Below are 10,473 nucleotides of genomic sequence, written 5' to 3'. Positions count from 1 at the left end.
TTGAGTCAATTTAAAAGTCAATATCACATGTTACTTTAGAGACGGTCCCTAAATTTGCGAATATTGTTCATCCAACATTAAGTCAAACTTTGTCAATTTTTTTATCATCTTTCATCTTATTTTCTTTTATGATCATTTGCAATTCTCCGCAAACAAGAGGTTTGAGTGGTCGCGAGCGCAGATGGGGAATGTTGCGTCGGTTCAGTTTAGTAGCTTTGGATAAAATCGTATGATAAATGTCAATGTAGTAATTCAAATTTCCACCATACCAAAACAAGTGGTTAGCGTTATTTCAAAGCATCTCAGATTATTCTTATGTCATATTGTTATTGTACATAACTATGCATGTGATCCCTAAATAAATTGTGTTCTGTAGCTCCGCGATGATAGACTCCTGTATTCTGTTGTTTCAAATGTGCTGTACTTTAACACTGGGTTTTGTTATAGGCCTGAACTATAAATATTGGACTGAAACATGTCTATTAATATCTGTTCACATGAGCCTTGTTCCTTCTATGGTATACACGAAGGAACACTGTGCTCGAGTTACCCATCACGTGTTGGTGTAGTGCTGTGTACCACAGTTTGCAGAATACACACTGACCTGCTCTGACATCACTGTAGTGAGAGACTCAGAGAAAGAGAAACTAACTTGATCAACAGCAATATGAACACCTGAAACCATCGAACTCTTTAAACAACAGAATATTTAGTCATTCAGAGACCCTTGTGAACACATCTGATACTAGCAGGTAAGTGATAGAAATATAAGAGAGATTGTCCTGAACAGGTTTCTAATGGCTGTGGTCTGGTTTAGTAGGGTTTATGTCAGACTGGAATGAGTTTAACAGAAGCGGGTTTAAGTGTGTCAAATACTCAGATACTTTAGTTGTATACTGCACTGAAATGATATCAGAATTGTATTAACAGTATGTCATTAGATTGAACAAAGTTTGGTATGACCTACACACATACTGAACACAAACTTGCTTCATTGCAGTTGAAAATCACTTTTATATTACACAATAACTTATTATCATATAATATATTTAGTGGAAAGATTAATAAAATTTTTGTTAAGTAGATATACATGTTTGCTGGAAAATATAGAGTTTGTTAGAGCTCCCATATTGGCCTTTCTTCATTGGTTTTCCGTCCTTTTTTTGATTTTAAGATTTTAATCTTTGTTTTTAAATCATTGAATGGTCTGAATCTCTCAGACTTAATACAGCCTTATGCTCCGTCAAGGGGACTTAGGTCCACTGACCATTCATTGTTAGAAGTCCCTCATGTAAGGCTGAAGAGCAGTGACCGTGCATTTGCAGTGGTGGGCCCTAGACTCTGGAATAATTTTCCTTTACATGTTAGAAAGGCCCAAACACTTACTGTTTTTAAGTCTAGCTTAAAAACCTAATTTTATAGTATGGCGTTTAACACTGTGCGAGAGCTGCTATTTTTCTATTTTATACTTTTATATAATATTTCACTGTATGTGTATATGTATGTATATGTACTGTATATTTATTCATTTTAATTTGGTATTCTATTTGTCATATTGTCTTATTCATGCTTGTACAGCACTTTGGTAAACACACTGTTTTTAAAAAAAGTGCTTTATAAATACATTTTGACTTGACTTATTCAGATTGCTCAGTTTACGATTCTCTAATTTTTTTTAAAACGAATGATTGTGTTTTCATCACTATCAGTTCTCACATTTTAACCAGTTAAACTATCATTTTTCTTTAAAAGGCTTTAAGAGGAAAGAACAATGGCAGAATCTTCACTAACAGCAAGAAAAACCAGGAGACGGAGTATTGAACATGATCCTCCATGTAAGTCAATGACCCAGAAAAAACACTTTGACTTTGACTTTTCTTTTATAATATTGAATATGTACAGTTCAGGAATGTAAAGCAGATCTAATAATTTAACCTTAACAAGAATAATTCTTGTACATTTATTTATGTATTTATTTAGGTAGTGGTTATGTAATGAGCTTCAGATTTAGGTTCTGATCAGTTTGTCTGGGTTCATTTTACATTAATAACCAGCTGACTGTACATGATCTCTGTATATCTGAGTTTCTTCAGCACTTTTTGTCTCTAAATACTCTTTACATTCAACCAGCTTCATAAGGTGCATCATGGGATTCTTCATAAACAGTATTGAAGGAGTTCACACTAATCCTAAATAATGCCTCTTTCTAGCAATGTCATCCTCCATGAGTTCACTGTCTGAGGAGATTCAGTGCTCTGTATGTCTGGATGTGTTCACTGATCCAGTCTCGACTCCATGTGGACACAACTTCTGCAAGATCTGTCTGAATAAGTGCTGGGACAACAGCCAGACCTGCAGCTGTCCATACTGTAAAGAAACATTCAAGCAAAGACCTGATCTCAAGATTAATACCACACTCCGAGAGCTCGTAGATCACTGTAAGAAGAAAAGTCCTGAGAAAACAACTGAAGTTCTGTGTGACTTCTGTGAGGAAAGAAAGCTGAAAGCGCTGAAGTCGTGTCTGGTGTGTCAGAGCTCTTACTGTGAAACTCACCTGGAGCCTCATTTGAGAGTGACACGTTTGAAGAAACACAAACTGATGGATCCTGTGAGTAATCTGGAGGACTATATATGTCAGAAACACGAGAGACCTCTGGATCTGTTCTGTAAAGATGATCAAACATGTGTGTGTTAAGTCTTCGCAGAGACCGACCACATTGTAAAAAAAAAAAAAGTTAGTTCAACTCAAAGGCAACCGACTGCACAGAATTTTTGAGTTGAAGATATCAACTTCATTTTTTACGTTCTGAAGAACTACAATTATTAAGTTGTATCAGCTAAGTTTATCAAGTTCTGACAACTTTTTTTTTTAAATTCAAGTTACTGGAACTCTGGAAGTCTTTTAAAGCTTACTATTTTGAGTTCAGATTACCAGATATTTTACTAACAGAAAAATTCTTGTCACAGCAGCTGAAACAACAATTACTGTCATTGAGGTAATTATTTTTTTTCTGTTCCCTTTCGAAGGGAAATTCGACAATACGTCATCGACATTATGGGGAACGCCTCAGGTGTGACAGGTGTCTGAAATCAAATATAAACTCACAGCAATCATGCTGACCGGCGACAGCCGTGAATCATCAGCTTGAATGATGAGCGTGCGACTTGGATATATAAAAAGGGCGCCTTGAAACCATGACAATATCCTTTTTGTCTTCAGGGACTGTTTTGTCTGATTTAAAAGTCTGCTTACTGCGAAAATGAAACACACATCTAAGGCAAGTCCTAAAAATTTTGTGAAATGACTGACCCGTGCCCAAGATATTTGTCACTGAGTGACACTCACGAGATGTGTGTGTACTGTTTGGGTGAAGAGCACGCACAGGACACTCTTGAGGGAGTAATTTCGCTGATGTTGAGGGGATCGGGGAGTATGGTTATGTGTCGATGCCGCCCATTGACGAGACGTTTGCGAACTATCTCGTATCTGGGTGGGTGTCGACACTAAAAGCTCTGACTCTGCCATCCAAGCCCCTTAAAACCACGGCTCGCTTGAATGGCAGAGCGTACACGGCAGCAGGTCAGGCTGGTGCTGCCCTTCATACCATGGCAGTGCTCCAAACCTACCAAGCTGACCTGCTGCAGGATCTCGACCAGGGGGCAGGGCTGTCCCCTGAGGCGGTCGCTGAGTTGCGCCAGACCACAGATTTGTCTCTCCGGGCCACTAAACAGGCTGCTGCCGTGATCGGCTGATCGATGGTGGCGATGGTGGCCACGGAGAGGCATCTGTGGCTCAACTTGGCTGATATCGGGGAGAAAGAAAAATCCCTTCTCCTTGATTCACCAGTTTCGCCTGCTAAACATTTTGGCACCTCGGTTGAGGCGGTGGTTGGAAAGTTTAGGGAGGCGAAGGCGCGCTCAGCCACATTTAAGACCTGTATACCGCTGATATCCGGGCCCCAGCCCAGGCAGGCGGGAGGACCTGGTCCGTTTTGGTCTGAGGACTGTAGACAGGACCAGAGGTCTAGTGTCGCCTCTCGTGCGTCCCCTCCATGGAGGAGTAGGACGCAGAGGAGGCAAGCCTCCCGCAAGAAGAGGGACTTAAGTGAGGTCATTCAGCACAAGCGCAGCAACGCTCAGCGGAAGTAGTGTTTGATCTCCCTGGAGGGCCTTTTCTACCAGCCCTCTCCCTCTTCTTGACTCCCCAGGCATTTACGTTACACCAGCCCTGGGGATGGGCCTTATGATGAGAACTATGTTCTGATGGCCCGCCGTAGCAACTGGTTGATGTGAGCGCCTCTTTTAGGCATGTAAAAGTGGTGGACCCCAGATTCATTGAGAACTCTCTGGCGAGTCTTCACTCCGCACGCCGCAGGTGAACTTTTTGGTCTTTAAAATTCTGTGTGTACAACTAACACTGATGTGTATTTCTCTACAGACCTTGTTCCCTGTATAGACCTAGGGGGTCATTCTTAGAGGATCAATTAAAGTATTGGACTTTAGGGCCCTGAAGCCTCCCCCAGTTGGTGGCTAGAACGAATTAGGGAGAAGCTAAAGAAAATTTGGCTTCCGTGCTGAGTAAGTGATGGCCTTCCTGTCATAACATTTTATATGCGTGGTGGGCCACCGCTCATTTCTGTTTAGCCTCAGGGCTATTAGCCACCCAGGGGTATAGTAGTTGGTCTTCCTTAAAAAAGAAAAAAGGAGAGCTTTTTTGCTTTAGGTTTAGACTGACGCTGCCGCTTCAGATAGATCTTCAGATAGATGTCCTGCCTATCGGTTTGTGACATTGGTATCCTGAGTACTCGCTCCCTGAGCTCTGTAAGGTTTCAGTAGGTTGAGTGTTTCACAGCCTCACAATCAAGTAGGCTGTGGCTCCTCTGAGCCCTCAGGTAGATTTATGCTTGTAGGTCGGCCCTCACCCGGGCCGCCTCTGTAGCTGGCCTAGGCTATGCTAGGGATATTGGAGGCGTGTTGCTAAGTATAGCTGCCACATTCATTATGTGTTAGGCTTCCTCCCCTAGATTTCAGCCTCCTCCTTTAAATGGGAGTTGTTGGCCAAGGCCCGCCGCTTTCTCTGCATTAAGGGGTGACAGAGTAATGCAGGGTTGTAGCTGAGGTAGGATCAGTCTGGCAGGGTTAGGCAATCTTTCGCTCTGTGAAGTGACATATCTGCCGAACAGATATGTTTGGGCCTCTAGAGCTGGCTCCACTCAGCCCGTTGACCTAATCGCTCGACCGATGGGTTGAAGTGGGTTGGCTTGCCTCCCTGAAAGTAAGCTCCTTCATGTCATGGTTTTTCATACTTTGAGTTTCCACTTAGGGTGGTTTTCTGGTAACAGGTAGTAGGCCTCTCTAGGCCTCTCTGTAAGTGAACTCCCATGCACTGTGTTTATCCGGTAGTATGCCTCACTAGGCCTCCCTGAAGTTGAGCCCCCTCCAGGTCTCTCTGTAAGCGAGCTCCCATGTTTTGTGGTTGTCAGGTAGTAGGCCGCACCAGGCCTCCCTGGAGTTGAGTTCCAAATTAATTTCAGTTTCCACTTAAGGTGGTTATCTGGTAACAGGTAGTAGGTCTCTCTTTAGGTGAACTCCCACATATTGTGGTTATCAGGTAGTAGGCTTCACCAGGCCTCTCTGAAGGTGAGCTCCCACATACTGTGGTTGTCAGGTAGTAGGCCTCTCCAGGTCTCCCTGGGAGTAGTTTCACAGTGTTGCTGGGTTTTGTAAGCTAGTGGCCGCTTACTTTCAGTTTAGCAGTCCTTATCAGGCAGCTACCGAAGGTGAGCTTGCGCCCTGGCTCGGCTCAAGTTTTTATTCTCTGCTACGGGTTCCCTCCTGGACCCTCTTTATCCTGCTACAGCCTGGTTGCTTACCAGGGAGATCTTATGCTCCCCTCACTGAGGGTCAATATGAGTATGTGGTCTCCTGAGTCTGGTCAGTCGGTCATAGGCCTCTCATGAGGCCTCCCAGTTAGATCAGTCCTTAGGCCCTCACAGGCCTCCTCAGTGTTTTGAAACACAAACACTGGGTAGATCCGTGGATCGAGTAGAGAAACTCCCCTCGCTGGCAAGGGTTGTAAAGCACTATGCTGAGTCATACTCTCCAGGATATCCCGTCTCTGAGATCCGGGCCGAGTGGTTCACTGCCTGCTCCGCAGTTCCTCAGGTTGGATGCCTTCCTAAAGGCAAGTGTCCAGAGGCTCTGTCTTCGGACAGACAGGAAGTGGCTAGTCTGTAGTGTCTTATGTAGTGACACCAGGTCAGGCCTGCCTGGTGGCATTTCAGGTGGCACGTTCCCCTGAATAGTGACTGGCTGGGGTTCCCTCGGGTTCCCTAGCCACATTCCCTAGAAGGGACCCCTTCTAAGAAGTTGAAGTTGTGGTCCTAGGCCCTTGAGCAGGCCCAGGTAGACCTTTCACTAAACTATGTTTATGGAGGTTTTCTGTGGTGTCATATAGCTTGGGCTATGACCGTAGGGAGTGCTGTCACTGACAGCCCAGTGTGACCTGAGGGTGAGTGGTTCTAGCGTTCATTGAATTACTGGTTCTGACAGTTGTCACTGCCATTGGGCATGCACTCCCTTTAGTATGGCCGTGTGGGTATTTCGTTCCCCATAACGTTGATGACGTATTGTCGAAGTTCCCTTCAAAAGGGAACGTCTCAGGTTACAAATATAACCTTTGTTCCTTGAGAACAGGGAACGAGACAATACGTCTCCCAGCAATGCCTCGGGGTCTGCCTGCCAAACAGTCCCTTCAGACGAAAGGATATTGTCATGGTTTCAAGGCGCCCTTTTTATATATCCAGGTCGCATGCTCATCATTCAAGCTGATGATTAACGGCTGTCGCCGGTCAGCATGATTGCTGTGAGTTGATATTTGATTTCAGACACCTGTCACACCTGAGGCGTTCCCCATAACGTCGATGACGTATTGTATTGTTCCCTGTTCTCAAGGAACAAAGGTTACATTTGTAACCTGAGACGTTTTCTGAAAACATAAAAAAAAAAAGTTTAAAAAGTCACCACATTATAAAAATGTATGTTTGTATTAAAATGATAAAGGTGAAAAGCTATGATAATCCAATAAGCAGACAACAGTTTCTTTGTTTGTGAGACAACTTACAAAACTACTATATCAAGAAAATAGACATAAGCTGTTTCACATACTCTAGGCCTCAATACTAGACACACAAACCTCAAGAACGGTGACAACCAACACGTGTTAAAAAGATGAGCTCTTTACATCACAGTACAACAAATAACTAACAACAATGATAAAACAATAATGAAAAAGTTGAAATTAAGTCAGTGAACAGCAAAACAATAATGCTATAACAGTAACTGCATAATTTATTCACGCTGCAATGCATGCTGGGAACTCACAAAGCCTTAACATTTCAACAATATGAAATTATTTGTTCAGACAACTGTGTTTGACTATTTGGGGCAACATTTGGGGTAATTTTACCGCACTGAAAATGATTTTTGTGTAGTTTCAAGAAAATTGATTTTTTTTGGTATTTGGGACTCAAAAGTTTTTTTACAGTGTTGTTGAGACCTTACAAATAATGCAATATTGCCAAAGATGACCAACAAACAGTTGTATAGTGCCTAATTATTAATTCAGAAATGTGTAAATCCCCATCTGAAAAAGCCGAATTATATGAACTTTCTTAATTATCTGAACTAGAATTAGAAGAAATGTTTCTCTTCGACAAAGACATCTAGGAAAGTTACTGCTGACATCGTGAAAAGATGGCTTTCAAACTTTCGAAGGGAGCTCCTGGGAAAATCCTTGGAAACCCCGTCGCAGCTGGTTGCCATGACAAATTTCAAATGAGCATGCGCAGATAAGCTGACCTCACTCTAACTGGGTGTCAACTACTTCAAAATAAAATCAACTCAATTAATAAAATAAGATGAACTTTTGAACTCATCTGTTGTAAGCCACTGAGTTCAAGTGGCTTACAACCGATAGTTCAAGTTCCAACTAGCAATTTTATTGTCAGTGAATGCGAAAATCTTAGTAAGGTGAACAATTTTGAGTTGTTGTTTTTACAGTGCACAAGAACCACAACACTGTTCGTATAGAAGAGGAGAGTCAAGAGAAGAAGGTAGACGTTATTATTCTTTTAAAGGACTGATATCATGAGGAATCAGATTTTATTTCATGTTGTGAAATAAAAGTTCATGCTTAAAACATATTGTGAGTTTAATCAAAAAAATGATAAATGTGTCTGTGTTGTTCTCTCTATAGACTGAACTGATGAAGACACAGAAAGACGTGCAGCTGATGATCCAGAACAGAATCAAGAAGATTCAAGACATCAAACACTCAGCAGAAGTCAGAAAAGTCAGTTTAAAATAATAGAATAAAATTAATGTAAATATTATTGAACAAACTTCAAAGATTAGAGACATTGAAAAGACATAACTATAACAAAATAAACAAACAATCAAACGAATGACAGATGACTATCACAATAAAATATACAGCAACAGCCAATAAAACAAGAACTAAAATGTCCAGGGCTTGTTCTACTTCATTTGAGGGATTCTGAAAACACATGTAGCCCATGTATGTGAACAAAAATCTATGAGCAATAGTTACACAGATTCTTCTGTTAGCAAACACTGCTAATAATTTGTTGACTGTCCTGGTTGAGCAGAGAAACACAGAGAAGGAGAAAGCAGTCCGTGTGGAGCTCTTCACTGATCTCATCCGCTCCATTGAGAGACATCAGACTGAACTGCTGGAGATGATGGAGGAGCAGCAGAAAGCAGCAGAGAAACAGGAGCAAGAGCTGATTGAAGAGCTGGAGCAGGAGATCACTGAGCTAAAGATGAGAAACACTGAGCTGGAGCAGCTCTCACACACTGAAGATCACCTCCACCTCCTACAGGTCAGTCAACATGATCTCTCTGATCAATCATAATGCAGGATATGACATGCTGAAGGATTTCTCCTCTCTCCTGCTGTAGATTCACTCATCCCTGTGCAGCTCTAGAAACACCAGGAACTGGCCTGAGATCAGTATGAAGACTCATGAGACTCTGGAGACTCTGAGGAGAGCCCTGACTCAACTGAAGGAAACTATAGATGAGAAACTCACACTAACTGGTACATCAATACACACTGATCAGATAGAAACATGATAGTGTACTCTGTTCTTTAATTATAAGCTTCAGATCTGATTGTTTTCTTGTCATGTGTCTCTACAGAGCTGAAGTGGATGCAGCAGTATGCAGGTACAGTGTGCTGTCTGCACTACACTAGTTTACATTCATACACTCACTGCTTCATTACTGCACTACAATCTGATTAAATACTGGGTTAACTAAAAACATCAGCATCACAGAATATCTGTATTCTCTGTTTTCTCAGTGGATGTGACTCTGGATCCTGATACAGCTCATCCATATCTCATTCTGTCTGATGATGGAAAACAAGTGAGATGTGGAGACATTAGACAGAAACTCCCAGACAAACCAGAGAGATTTGATTACTGTGTAAATGTCTTGGGAAAGGAGGGATTCTCCTCAGGGAGATTTTATTTTGAGGTGCAGGTGAAGGGAAAGACTGACTGGACTTTAGGAGTGTCCAGAGAATCCATTAACAGGAAGGGACAGATCACACTGAGTCCCAGTGATGGATACTGGACTGTGATTCTGAGGAATGGAGATGAATATAAAGCCTGTGCTAGTCCTTCTGTCTCTCTGTCTCTGAGAGTAAAGCCGCAGCGGGTCGGTGTGTTTGTGGATTATGAGGAGGGTCTGGTCTCCTTTTATGATGTGGAGTCCAGCTCTCATATCTACTCTTTCACTGCTCAGTCTTTCACTGAAAAACTCTATTCATATTTTAGCCCATACTTAAACTATGGAGGTAAAAACTCAAGCCCATTGATCCTCACACCTGTCCGTTATAATAAATGAATTTACTCAATTATCAAATACAAGATTCAAATAATGAATTTTATAATTAAAATCTGAAAACCTTATGTGCTATTTCTATCATTTGCTTTTCATTTTTTAAATCTAAATGATCATATCACATATTTTTTATGTAAATATATAATACTTGTTTATTAAATGAATTTTTGTTTTAACTTTTCATAAATATTGCTGTAATTTTTCTACATGATAAAGTGAAATTGCCAAAAACAAAACAAAACTATGATAATGTCTGTAGAACTGAGATGCGCTGTGATCTTTGTTATAAGGAGTGAGACAGCAGAACACAATGCACAATAAATATCACATAACATCACAAACGTAGGTCATAAAACATTTATTATTAATATTTAACATATTCTTTGCCAATGTTAGAATTCTTTTTAATATGCCAATAAAACGTACGACAGATTTTCTCCAGGTCTTCAATCACTTCATTAAAATTATGCAATATGACTAATGTTAACAATGTATTTTACACAATTTTGGGCTTCTTTTTTTAAGTCGTGTTAAAAAAAATTG

General features: G+C 41.2%; 1 pseudogene; it reads left to right on the top strand.

Annotated features, from left to right (window-relative positions):
• The first annotated feature begins 733 nt into the window (after positions 1–733).
• On the top strand, positions 734–9,948 carry LOC113084130 (E3 ubiquitin-protein ligase TRIM39-like; annotated as a pseudogene).
• The last annotated feature ends 525 nt before the right edge of the window (positions 9,949–10,473 follow it).

This window comes from Carassius auratus, unplaced genomic scaffold, assembly GCF_003368295.1.
Source record: "Carassius auratus strain Wakin unplaced genomic scaffold, ASM336829v1 scaf_tig00039712, whole genome shotgun sequence".
NCBI classification, from domain to species: Eukaryota; Metazoa; Chordata; class Actinopteri; order Cypriniformes; family Cyprinidae; genus Carassius; species Carassius auratus.
This window is presented reverse-complemented; position numbering and strand designations above follow the sequence as displayed.